This window comes from Alexandromys fortis, unplaced genomic scaffold (assembly GCF_014885135.2).
Source record: "Alexandromys fortis isolate MF-2015 unplaced genomic scaffold, M_Fortis_MF-2015_v1.1 scaffold_10, whole genome shotgun sequence".
Taxonomy (NCBI): domain Eukaryota; kingdom Metazoa; phylum Chordata; class Mammalia; order Rodentia; family Cricetidae; genus Alexandromys; species Alexandromys fortis.
The window spans coordinates 21528307-21542060 of NW_026067895.1; the positions used below are offsets into that span (position 1 = coordinate 21528307).

Below are 13754 nucleotides of genomic sequence, written 5' to 3' on the forward strand. Positions count from 1 at the left end.
TGTGGTTAAAATAACACTTTAAATGCACCAAATGAAATAGAAAGCATCAGTAATGAAGAAAAATATGTTGGCTTACACTTGTGAGACACAAGATGGTTTTGAAATTGGGAGATGCCGGTTTAAATGTGTCTTTACTGCCACACGGACCCTCGTTACCTAGGATTGTGATAGCTAACTGAGTTTCCAAGCAGTAAGGAATGTAAGTAGAGTGACTTGCTTGGGACTTTCTTAATTTCGACCTTGTGAGCCTCATGTTACAGGAGATCCCTTTAATCTGGGCAAAGGGAGACAATGGATGAGTCTAAATCGCCATAATATCATAAGATGTCCACCACCACAACCACGATATGATGTGAAATGTTTTATTTTTATTGGTGGCAAGATCATTCACTTCTTGTAGATGCTCATAATTAAAGAAATGCTAAATTTGCTAAATTTACACATAAGATTACTGAGAATATTCATATTTTATTCTAAGTTCCAGGGCCTCTAAGAATCTCGGTTTTTCTCTTTAACCATAAACAAGCAGGCAAATTGCTCTGGGCCCGATCTGCACTGCTGAAGACAGAACCATATACTGTGCCTATTTCTTGCCTGGGAGCATTCGGGATCTTGTCTGACAAAAGGAAGGAAGCCTTTCTATGTTTGCTGTCCATTCACCACAGCCAGAGTGTGGGTTCCTTTCTGCATCTCTTCCCCTGATCCCACATGAAAGCTGAGTCAAAGCAAGGCACTCCATTCAGAGTGGCCTGTCCTGCCCTGCACACTGAAGTCTTGCCCTCGGCTCTCCTCCACGAGGCTGCTGCTGAGGACAGCATGCCACCCCATTTGAAAGGATATAGTTTTCTAAAATCACACACCCTTGAGAGCACATTAGAAGTTTCCGGATAGCAAATGAATACAAATGCATTGCTGTCATAGCTTCCGAAGGACGCTTGTGTTGGGCGCGAGTTTTAGAATGATTAGCAGAGTGACTGGGCTTCCTTCCGGCTCTCTCCACCCCGAAGCTGTTGGGCAGTAGCTAAACACCTTCACATGTCAGGCTGCTTAGTTTACAGGGAGAAGAGCTGATGGGATGAGACAAACTGTCTCCTCCCCGCTCAGCCTCTGGAGGCTCGGAGAGGTCACCACCGCTCTGTTAGAGAGGGCCTCAGAAACTGCTCTTCCCTTTGTCTCAGATGCCTTTTGGAGACTACGGGCTTTTTTTTTTTTTTTTTTTTCTGCCATGTATAGCATATCTGTGTGTGGGCTGGCTGTGCTGTCCTGTAGAGGGAGAATTCAACATGCATGCCGCGCCATGTCAGAAAGGTACTGGCCTTTAAACTATAGCCTTCTCTACAACTTGCTCTCTAGAGTCTGGCAGAAATGCTTGGCAGTTTGGCACAGCTGAATTATATCCGCTTGCCTCAGGTCTTGTGAGTTACTCCCTTCAGCTGAAAGAGCGGTACCCCCGCAGTACACTCCCTTTCTGTTTTCTGATGGTTCCATGCATATCTTTCCTGTTTGCTCAGTCAAGTTGTAAACTTCGGAAGGGCAGAGACAGAGTCCTTATGCTTTTTTTTCCTCTCTATGTAACGCATGCGTGTTGCCGGATGCAGAGAGAACAAGGACAGCGGCATGGTTGGAAACAGACTCTGGAGCCGACCCAGATTTAAATTATGGCTTGGGAGCCAAGAGTGATTGACAGGCAGTCTCTTTGCTCCTAATTACCTTTCACGTAAACCAGGCATAAAGGTGCCATTGTGGGCCCCTCTGCAGCGAGATGCTATCCTTCACACAGTGCTGAAAGCAGTGAGTGCTCCTGTCCTCCCGACCTTCAATTTTCTGCTCGTTGGTGGACTCATTCCCACCTCATTATGCTCTTTGGTGGCCTTGCCGGGACGTTTACACCAGGACAGTTTCTAATGTCCAGTTTGCCCTCCATATCTGCAGGCTTTGCCTTCATGAGCTCCTTTAGATGCAGACTGAAGGGATCTGAAAATTTTTGCTAGGACTGTCCTTGAGCGATAGAGTGCTTGGCGTCACATATAAAGCCTTGGGTCTAAACTCCAGTAAACCACCTCCTCCATCTCACCCACAACATTTAGCCAGGTCTGATGGCAACTACTCAGGAGCCTGAGGCAGGAATATTGCAAGTTCAAGGCCACTTAGTGAGACTTTGTGTCAAAACAAATGCAAAAAAAGCCTGAGAATATAGTTCAGTGGTGTTGTTTTTTGGGCTAGCCTATGTGAGGCCGTAGGTCCAGTTCCAAGTAACACACACACACACAGACACACACACCTATAAAAGCATTTACAGCTAACTGGTTTTATGTCATTATTCTGCTACACAACATAGCACAACAATTCAGCGTGTATGCGATAATGGATAGGTAGCTTGCAAATATTATCCAGTTTTATATAAGGGACTTGACTGTCTGCAGTTTTGAGTTTCCATGTGGTCCAAGGAGCAACTGTATTGTCTTAGCCTATAGCGTGACCCCCCAGTCCTTCCTATGCATTGCAGGCGTGTGTTACTCATCTAATTAGTTCTTTGGCAAAACATCTTGGCTTTTTTTCCCCTGGGCGTGTTGATCAGAACAGTCCAGTGACTTTATATTTTCACAGCTGTGTGGAGAGAATAGGTTTGGATGAAGACATTAATGAGGATTCATGCTTGCTGACTAACCAGATTGTTAGTCTCCTCCTGCGTGGAAAACATCAAAGTACCCCCCATCCAGTCCCTTGTGTACTCCCTCCTGCTCTAAAGCTGTTGGCTCAGCAAAGTGGAGTCTTTGGCAAATGGCTAAAGTTTGCAGGGTAAAGATTTCACTAGGAGTGTTATCTTTAAAAAAAAAAAATCTCTTCCTGTATGATTTTGGGAGTTCAAAGCCTAGAGTTATCTTACAGGTAGATTCAAGCTCAGAAAGTGCCAGCTTTTGTCTTGACAAACTTAACTGTGTAACCCTAGCCATGTGTAACTCAGTAGCCATGGAAGGGGCTCTGGGTGGCCAAGGCAGAAAAGTCACCAAATCCTGTACTAGTACTTTAAGGATTTCCCATCTTTGATCCTTAGGAGGATTCACTCCACATGAATGTGTAGATACGACAAAGCAGAGAAGATTCATGTTGAATTTTTAAAGGAACAGGAGATAATTTAAGAAAATTTTTATAAAGGAATACAACTCACTTTTAAAAAATCTTATTAGCAAAACTGTAAATAAAAAATATGGACACAGCCAGCTTCTGTGACTGTGCCATCTCTTTCTAAAATGCTGGCTCTTTACTGCTCAGCTCAGAATATTAAACTTAAGAGGCAGTGATGAGTTGACCAGTAATACCTTTATTGAGACAAATGTGCTTGAAGGAGGAGGGAGGGAGGAGAGAAGGAGGAGGAAGAGAAGAAGCAGAGAGAGAGAGAGAGAGGGAGAAGAGGTGTGTGTGTGTGTGTGTGTGTGTGTATGTATGTATGTATGTATGTACACGCACAAGTGCCCTGGGAATTGAACATATGACCCCCTGCTTGCTAGGCAAGCACTCTACCACTGAGCTATTTTCTCTTTCAAATGGAGAGAAACCAAACCTTAGGAGAAAGCTAATACCTCTGATACGTGACCCACTGGTAATAAATTCATGTCCTAAGCTGTAACTTACATAAATGACTGAATCCTTTGAGCCTCACTGTCCACCCTAAGAGGCACCTTTGAGAAATAGCAACAAGACTTTGTTTTTTTCTTTAAGAATTTGGTTGCCCTGGAGATCAGTGACAGTTTGAACCTTGAAATACTTAAAATTTCATCGGGTGCTTAGACTAAGCTGGAAGCCAGTGCCTGGTGAGCTGCCTGGCGGCTTCTTCCTTTCCTGGGACTTCAGCAACATTAATGACATGAGATTTGGAAGACCCTGCCCTTTCCCGCTGATTGCTCTGAGAGAGAGTGGGTTCCACCAGCCCCGTACAGTGCAGTTATGTCCAGAGCATCAGTGATGAGCTGTCTGAGGCCAGCCCCGGGATGATGGAACTACACACTTTGTTCGATTAGCTGACGTGGGACAGCGCCGATCATCTCTCCTCATCTCTGTATAGTTACTCTAGCTCTTTGGCCTAGGATCTGATCAAAGGTGGAATGAAAACCTTCCACTAGGACTCTGGTTTGTGATGTATGCATTTCTGGCTACTATTACTCTTACAGTAGCCTTGGGACAAGGTCAGCATTAGGACTGTCCCCGCTTTCCTGCAGTTGTTCTGTGTAAATGGAGATGTCAACTTCGGAGACCTGTCTCTTAGAAAGGCCATTTATATGTGGCCAGAAAATGATCAGATCCAATGGACAAAGACAGGCCATCAGGACCTGGTCTCATCCTTGCCCTGCATTTTACAGGATGCCCTTGGAATGAGCAGTGAGAGTTTCACTCTCTGGGAACAAGGAGACAGTAGACAATAGGGCTCATAGACAATTTGGGGTGATGGGGAGGTTTCCACCCTGCTGACCAAGTGATTCAGCATTCAGGGACTTGAAGCATCATTGCAGGGCTGGGTGTGGCCATCCTCTGCCCTCCATGACTATACTAACTGGTGGTTTGGTCCTCCCTTAAAAAACTGTTCTCAGATGGGGGTGCTGACTCATGCTCCAGTTCTCAAAAGCTCCAAGACACCCACGTGATGCTCCCTTTGGTGCTCTGGATACATCCAGAGTTCAAGAGTGCAAACATTTAACTCTTATACTAGGTCCCTTCCCTGAACTCCAACCCCTTCCCTCGTGCAGGCTCTCGCCCTTCAAACCCTCAGAAAGCTCAGCAGAGGTTTCCCACTCAAGCGTCCAGCAATGAAGTCCTGCTGGTCTCTCAGGGATGGGAAGCGCCCCCTTTCCTTTGCAGCACAAACCGTATCTCCTTGTTTGAGGGAAGGGGTGCTTAGACGTCTTTTTTTAAAAAAAAAAAAAAAACATCTTTGTTGAGATACAATTTACCCATTTCTACTTAAAGATAAGTACACCCTTCACCACAGTCATTCTGGACCACTTCCATTCTCTAAAAGCAATGTGCCCTTCAGAACCAGCCCTACCCTTGGCCTCTTCTTTAACCCCATGCACCCACTATTCTTTCTGTTTCTGTTGAATATGCTATTGTGGATTTTCATACACTTGAACTTACAGGGTATATGATATTTTGGGAATGGCTTGATTCACTTAGCATTGGCATTTTCAAGTCATTCAATCCTATAGCATGTATTCATGCTTCATGATTTTTATTTTTTTATTATTATTATTTTTTTTGATTTTTGAGACAGGGTTTCTTTGTAGCGTTTTGGTTCCTGTCCTGGAACTAGCTCTTGTAGACCAGGCTGGCCTCGAACTCACAGAGATCCTCCTGCCTCTGCCTCCTGAGTGCTGGGATTAAAGGCGTGCGCCACCACCGCCGGGCTTCATGATTTTTATTGTGCCATAATATTTCATTGGATTATGTCTATCCACTCATGAGATGCTGAACAGCAGGCTTTTTCCACTCTGAGGCTATTATGAGCAGTGCTTCTGTGAACTTATTTCTTTGAAGGGTTAGGATTGAACTCAGGGCCTCTGACTTGCCAGGCAGATGCACTGACCTGCATATCCAGCACTGTGAACATTCCACACAGGCATCTGTGGGGACACACATTTCCTGTTCTTGTTAGTATACACTTAGGTGTGGAAGGTGGGGCTATTCCTCTACATCTGATCTTTTCAGGAGTCCCTGAACAGTTTCTCCAAGCATCTGCCTCATTCCCACAACAATGCACAAGGCATAAGTATCTCTTCATCCCTAACAGTGGTTGTTATTATTTCTGTCTTTGTTAATAGCCATCCTACTTAGATGTGGAATGATAATTCATTATCGCTTTTATGTGCATTTTCCTGATGGTGGCTCTGAGCATTTTCTCATGCATTTATTGGCCTTTTGTGTTTCTCCAGAGAATTGTCTAGTCAAATCCCAGGACTGTACCCAGGGCCTCGCACATGCTAGGCAATACTCAACCACTGAACAACCCCAGTCACTTTGCCCATTTTAAAATTGTGTTGTCTTTCATTATGAGTTCTATATATATTGTGGATATAAGTCTATGATCAGATGATTTACAATATTTATTAGTTAAGGGTATAGCTACAAGGAATAGAGATCGAGAAAGTTGCCAACGTGGTTTGCAGCTTTAATGTCCAGTGAAACTTGTTCAATGCTACCTTTGGCCATCACTTTGTCTCTCCTCTTTCTTGATCTTTCTCATGCCACTCCGCAAGCAACAGCTTTAACTGTGCGTTATTTTCCATAATCCTACCCGCCCACTAGACTACCCTTCACTCCAGTTTGGGCAACTTTTCATCCTCTCCTCCACATTTGCCCCAGAGATTTTCTTACACAGATCATTTTCCCTATTAAACAAATTGTGTTTCCCAGAGGAAGAGTTGGGAAATCATAATTTCAGCAGGCAAAGGAGCATACCAGCAGAAGGGCACCATAATGGCTCAGGTGGAGGTCACTGCTCCAGGACAAAGCCCTCTGTTAAGCACAGGTGCCGGCCCACCTAGGACAAGGTAAGGTGTCCAGGATGCAAAGTTTAAGGAGGCACTATGCTCTCAGGTCTCACGGGTGGCAACCTTATATTCACCAGTGTCTGCCTCCTTAAATTTTGAATGCTGGGCAGCTCAAGTGACTCACTTTGGTCCCAGCCCTGGGCTCAACAAGGGTTTAAGAAAGCCTGTGGCTTAGGCACATAGAAAATTTTTGTTCAGGAATGGTCTCCACAGGGTCCCATAAGCCACGGCAAGGATAGTCTTAAAACACACGTAGGAATGACTCTTACATTTTTAAAAGGTTGCAAAAAATCTAAAGAAAACTATTTCACAGCAAGTGAAAATTAAATGAAACTCAAGTGTCCGTGCTGGTAAAGGTTTAATAAAGCAGCCACCCTCCTTCCTTTCCCTATTGTCTACAGCTGCTTCCAGGTTGTCACAGGGGAGCTTGGGCGCTGTAAAGGCAAACGCAGCCTTTGTCCTGTGGCCTGTTACAGTAGAAGTTTGTCCTTTCTGGCTAAGAGACTCCTGTACACCTGGCCAACCCCTTTGGATCTGGGTTTCCTGTCACATCCTCTCAGGGGTCTGCTGTGCCAGCCCCACCCCCACCCTGCACCCTGGTCTAGAGTTTCTCCAGCAGTGAGCGCTCTGCCCATCATTCTTGACCGGCTCTGTAAATTACAAAGAGAGACACACAGTTTCTATGCTCTCCTGCGCGCTCTCTCCCCCTCTTTCCCTCTCCCCCTCTTCCTCTCTCTCTCTGTCTCTGTCTCTCTCTCTCTTCCTCTCCCTCTCCCTCTCCCTCTCCCTCTCCCTCTCCCTCCCCCCCTCCCTCCCTCCCCTGCAGGCTTGCCAGCCAGCCTCCTCTTGACAAAGTCAGGGAAAGTAGCTCATTTTGTGCTCTGNCTCTCTCTCTCTCTCTCTCTCTCTCTCTCTCTCTCTCTCTCTCTCTCTTCCTCTCCCTCTCTCTCTCTCCTCTCTCCTTCCCAGGTCCACTGCAGGCTTGCCAGCCAGCCTCCTCTTGACAAAGTCAGGGAAAGTAGCTCATTTTGTGCTCTGCCTAGAACAGAATTGGGGTTTTTCCACTGAAATTCAAAGGGATCTTTTTCAGGCCTAGGAACCCAGACATCATGCTCTCACCTCTTCAGACTTGGCCAGAGAGACAAAGAAGGGTCATGTTAGCATCTCTTTGTCTCTGGCTCCTTTTCTCAACTGGCTGTAAAAACCCCGGGAGGCTTTCCAGAGATGGAGACAGAGAAAAGAGGCCTTCTAAAGTTCTGTTTCTGCTCAACAGACACACACACACACACACACACACACATACACATACACACACACGGAGAGACACAGACACACACAGATACAGACACAGACAGACACAGACACACACACACACACACACATACACACACTGTCCTCCTTATGGAGCAGTTTCTACATGGACCAGAAGGAATTCTACTTTGAGGGCAAAGGGCAACACACTGTGATTTTAAGTTGCAAAGATCATTCTTAGGGTTTGGCCAATTTCTGAGACTGTCTAATCCCGTTACTCTTGACAACAAGGCCTCTTCCGGAAAGACCCAAGACCAGTTCTAGTTCTGCCATTAGCTTCTGAGTGTCCTTAAGGAAGTCCTTTTAGAGCCTGAGGTTTTGTTTGCATCGACTATAACAAGTGAAGGTAGCTGCTCTGTGTGCATTCATTGGCTTCTGCTGGTCAGAAACTCTGAAGACAATTTGCATGTGTATTTAATGTAATAGAAGCTACATGTACCCTTCTGACTCTAGACTCCCTTCAGCCCATGACGTCTCGCTCAAGTCCCAACACTTAATTTGGGGTTGAGAGAATATTCCCTGCAGCATCACCTTGAGATATGACTGGAGTGAATCTTGTCCCTCCCTGACGACTAGTGAAATCCAAGTGTTTATCATGGGCCAAATCTCCAAGTGCACAGATGTAATGAAAAGCAAACACTCCAGATGTGGTGGAACAAGTCTGTGATCTCACTACTTTCAGGAGCCTTTGAGGCCTGGGCTACATAGTGATACCCAGTCTCAAAGAAACACACACACACACACACACACACACACACACACACACACACACGTGTGTGTGTATCTATATGTATATGCAAGCAGGCAAAGGCAAACATTGCTGGATGATGGTGAATATTCTGTGTTACTGGTGGGGCTATCGTTTTCATTGTCAGAGCAGAGGGATATCAACTTTCTTACTGAATACTCAGAACAAGAAGTGACCCCATCCCAGATCTGGCTGCTTCTGAAGTTCATGTCCGCAGCCTCTCTTCAGAAGTTCCTCTAGAAAGTTCTGCTGCAACTCACCCCTCTGTCTTGGCAGGGGCTCTGCTCTCTTATTAAATGTGCAAATGCTGAGCTAGAGAAGGCCAGGGGATCTCTCTGTAAATGTGAGCTGGGTGTGACCTTTGGATGAGACAGGAGAGCGGGGAACAATACCAGCTCTTAATGTGAGGGGCGTGTTGGCTATTGAAACGGCTGGGATTTCTTTTTATGACTCAGCCAGCAAGGGGAGGAAACCAAGCTCCAGGCTTGATTTTTTTTTTCTGGATTGCTGTAATTTAGAAGTAAAGTACATTTACCACATTTTATAAGTAAGTAAGCAGGAACAATGTTCAAACCAAACCACACACACATCTGAGTCAGAATCCATAGCTTCTTCATGGTCACGCTGAAATGGCCACGAGTGCTGGGAACTTAACTGAGAACTTTGCCATTTGAAAGTGTTCCAGGATCTCCGAGTGGTCCGACCAACTGGCCTAGGCACAAGAACATGACTCTCACTTTTCTTTGCAAAGTCATGCCTTTACAATGAGCTTGTTACCGCCTTCATTTGCAAGGTCAGGAGGCAGGAGAAAAGCTGGACCTGGGTGTGCTCGGGCAGCGGGCAAGCTTTACAAAAGTCCCCCTGCAAGGGCGACCTCCCTCCTGTCGTTTCTTGCAGAGTGTGGCACAATAGAAGATGGGGCGCGAAACTTCTGCAGAGGCATAAAGCCAAGCCAGACACAGCCTGTTTGGCCTTCATGTCCTAAGTGCAGAGTCAGTCTTATGCCCAAGCCTGTTCTGGGGTTCTCTTTCCTTGTCCTGGTCTGAATGTGGAGCTTCAGTTCTGGCTTGAGATTAGGGAACCCTTATCACCGACGTCCACTTGGTCTCGCCCCTATATTTTAACAAGGAATCACTTTATAAGCAGACCCTATCGAGTAGCTCAGCTTCAGAGAGATTTAGCACCAGATTATACATGGTGACACTTTAATAGTGACTGCAGCGGGCCCGAGAGCCAGCATGTAGGAGGTTGGCAGCTGGAAAGCCCTGTGGCTTCAGATTTTCCAAATTGTGAACCCTTCCATCAACCAGGAACTCCTTAGCCTTGAAAATTTTCTCCTCCAGAGCAAGGAGAAAGTTCATCTGAGTTCTAAATTGTTGAATAGAAAATACATTATTTTTCTCTTAGTAAGAATTAGGTTTTAGGCCCTTGGTAGATCAGCTATTTCTTCTTTAAGTAGTCATAAACCCAACATGGGCACAATGATGGTGGTGTGGATGATAATTTTTTGAAGCCAATGCCATTATCATGGAGACCATATTTTCCACATTTACAAAGGGGGGAGGGGTAACTTGTTATTCAGAGAAAAGAAAAAGAATATTTGAAAATAAGAATGAATAGGAAATCCAGAACAAGTGGTTTCAGCAGCATCTAATCATACACATGAAGGGGAAAGAATGTGACTAACTCACTCTACGTATAATTAATTCATTAGAAACATCAGGAGGAGTAGCCTAGATTGGCGAGTCATGCTCTATTTCCAGTTCTTGGGAAGCTGAGGCAAGAAGATTTCCAGTTCTGGATTAGAGTAAGATACTGCTACAAATGAATGAATGAATGAATGAATAAATGAATGAACAAGTAAATAATAGACAGACAGACAGACAGACAGACAAACAGAAGCCGGATTCCCTAAGCTGAGTAGTGATTCAGGACAGCTGTGTGTGTGAAGATGTATCATCAATAATCTCTGTGAGTGTTACCAGTTTTCCGTGTTTGCGGTTTTGCCACATCCACTCAGCAGCTACCATGATTAGGAGATGTGGAGATGATGGCGCGGATAGAGTCCATCTAGGAAGGAGTGTCTCCACTAACCCAGGGGTGTCTTGTTCTCCGGGGTCACCTTGAAAGGCTACCCCCGGTTTCTGTTTAAGCTGTCTAAGCAAAACATCTTCATCCTCTGAGGTTGGGGTGAGATTTTTGTAAATAGGCTAGTCCGTCATCCAGGGTAACTGTGGCTTGGTCAGGTCATCATTGCAGCATCTTTAAAGGACAGGGTTGGCTGTGTTGGAGTATCTTACCAACTGGTTGCAGGGGGAAGGAGGAACTGTGGGGTGTCTGAGCAAAGGTTAAATGATAAGGTCTGTATCCAACATGAACTTCAATACAAGCTTGGCCAGAGCTTTCCAGTCTTGTCTATTCATTTTCCTTGATGGACAGCCCAAAGACAGCTCCAACACAATATTACACCTTGGCTTGGACTGGGGAAACACTGGAACTTCGGTCCATTTCCCTGACCTCCCTTGGCTGGTACCTGTACACAGGGCACAACATGCCTCACCGTGCCTGGTCATGGGGTAGCACCACATGGAACAGAATGAGCAAAGCTGCCAAGGCAAAGGCTGCAGCTGCAGCTCCTGGTCCCAGCTCTTCCATGCTCAGCATAGTGGATCCCATTGAGAGTTAATGGCCCCAAATAGAAAGAAGTTCAACTGGTCCAGCACCTGCTTTTCTTGGTGAACATAAAATAAGTGTTTAATAACTATAACCTACAGAATTTTTTTTAGCTGAAGGCTATCTTCCACAAACTTAATCAGCTCCTCATTTTATTTTCACTTTTTATTGGCATATATTTAATGCCCAAAGTGATGTGTTTCATTATGACTTTCTGTAGCACAAATAATGTTCTTTCTCTGAGTTCACCCCCTCCAATGTCCGTTCTTGTTCTCTCTCTCCTCTTCTGTTTTACTGTCTCCTCTGTACTTACCTGTCCCTTCCTCTCCCTAAGTTTTGTTGTTTTAATTTTTCATTAATCTATTTCTATTAATATTTAAGTCGCATACAAAGTCTCCCCTGGAATTTAACTTGAGAGAAAACATCTGGAATGTGTCTTTTTCTGACGGGCCGGTTTCCTTTAACATGATGAGGTCCAGTTGCTTGCACTTTCCTGTAAATGGCACAATTTTGTTCTCCTTTATTTCAGTTGCTCATTTTATGGGTGGGGAAGGCCCCGGTCAGGTGAAGTAACTGGATGGAGTTCACATCACCAGTGCCGGAGAAACCCAGAATAAAAATCTGGTTTCTATCTCCTCAACTCTAGAGTAGGATAAAACTATGAACTGTGGTGCCATCTGCCACACAGTAGATGCTCTGTTTGTGTCAGCAAGTTCCGAACCCCACAACTTCAAGACTCCTGAGGTCCATAGATTCCTATTGCTGCATCAGCCAAGGAGGAGTTTACTGTGGGCTACTGCGGCAGTGGGGGGCTCTCTCCAGTTTCTTCCAGTCTTTTCCAGAGCATCAGTAGCTCAATTGGTGCATCACTTGTCAGATTTGTCCTGCCTTTTCTAGTTCATTCTGCCTTTTACAGCATGTCCCACCTTCATGAGATTATTTGGGGGGAGGGGGTGCCTGGGATGGTTTTTTGCTTATTTGTTTTTGAGTATTTTTGTAAGGCTTGAATGTCTGGCAGACTGACCTAGAATTTGGTTTGTAGCTAAGGATGACTTTGAACTTCTTACGCCCCCACCTCTACTTCCCCAGTGATGGGACCACAGGCAGAGGCTACCACACTTTTTTTTTTTTTATGTGGTGCTGGGGATCAAACCCGAGGCTTTGTGCATAGTAGGCAAGCGCCCTGTTAACCGAGCGCAGCCTCGGTTCTCTGCCTTCTGTGCTTTGCAGGGCTGGCTCATCTCCTTGCAATAGCGCTGTCAGGGCTTTAAGTACGTTTAGATGTCCTTTACTCTGAGTGCAGCCAGGTTTTGTGAGTTCATTTCTCCCCCTAGTCTAGTTTCTTTCCATCCTTGACTTGGCAGTTACTGCTCTCTGGCTGACGACTCCAGCGCTCCAAGGCATGTAAAACAGCTGAAGGGATCCCTCCCAATCTCTCAAGGGATTATTTCCCTTGTTCTTTTTCTCCTATTTATGAGAAGCAGAGCCAAATGTGAGACACAGCCCAGCAGGAGAGACTAGACCTGGCCCAGGAAGAGCTTGTATTGTCTGGGCTGCAAAGAACGGAGCCAAGACATGAGACAGCACCGGAAGAGGCCTTGAGACCAGTGAGTTTAACCTTTCCTCTTGTGGAGAAGGAAACTGAGGCTGAAAGTAAGACAAAATAGTCTTGTCCAGGTCTGGTCAAGCATCATCTTGGGAGCTGGTACTGGCACCCTTTTTGATCTCAAGCCAGTTTCCTATTCTGGCGAAGAATACCAAACACTATTCCTGAGCCATGTGTGGAGCTGAAGTGATGCTATTTAGAGCCTGAAGTTGCATAGCCTTTAAGACTATAAGCTTGGGAGCCAATATGCCTAGGTTCGAATTCTGCCCTGGCCCTTAACAGCTCTGGGACCTAGTACAGATTCCTTAACCTCACTGGGTCTCAGTTTATTTCTAGGTGGGTATAATCATTTATGGCTCTCTTAAAGGTTGCTGGAAGGAAATAGATTTTCATATGTTAAATGTTAACATCTGTTTGCAAAAGTGGTTTTAAAAGTTGAAGCATCTCTTATAATATCTGGCATGGTGTGAACATTTTCCTCTGGTTCTTGAGCTCAGTTTGAACCACAAGGCTGTGTCACCTCCCTGTAAACAGTCTTCTCTAGGGGGTTCTGTGATGGAATCATATACATTGTAGTAGATCGTCTCCAAGCACTGTGAGAGCCTTGAGAGAACTGGTACCTTCTGAGAAAGCTTCCTGGAGAAGATGGTACCAGCTCTTGTCTCTTCCACCACGAGAAGCCAGAATGTTCCACCCCACCCCCCCCCCCAAAAAAAACCCCTTGGTGGGAGCAAGTCCGTGTGGTTGATTCTGATTCCGGAGGCCCTTGCCATGCCATATGAGCCTTTCTTTCCCTCCTCCACTTTTTACTGCTTCACATAAAATTGAAGGGATGCAATTACTGCCAATAGAGCAGGAATTTTCCTGCTTTGTT

At 45.3% G+C, this 13754-nt stretch overlaps 1 protein-coding gene across 2 annotated transcripts in view; it reads left to right on the top strand.

Moving 5' to 3' along the window:
* Plce1 (phospholipase C epsilon 1) overlaps nucleotides 1–13754 on the top strand; it is a 262100-nt gene that overhangs the window by 38307 nt on the left and 210039 nt on the right. The window lies entirely within an intron of this gene.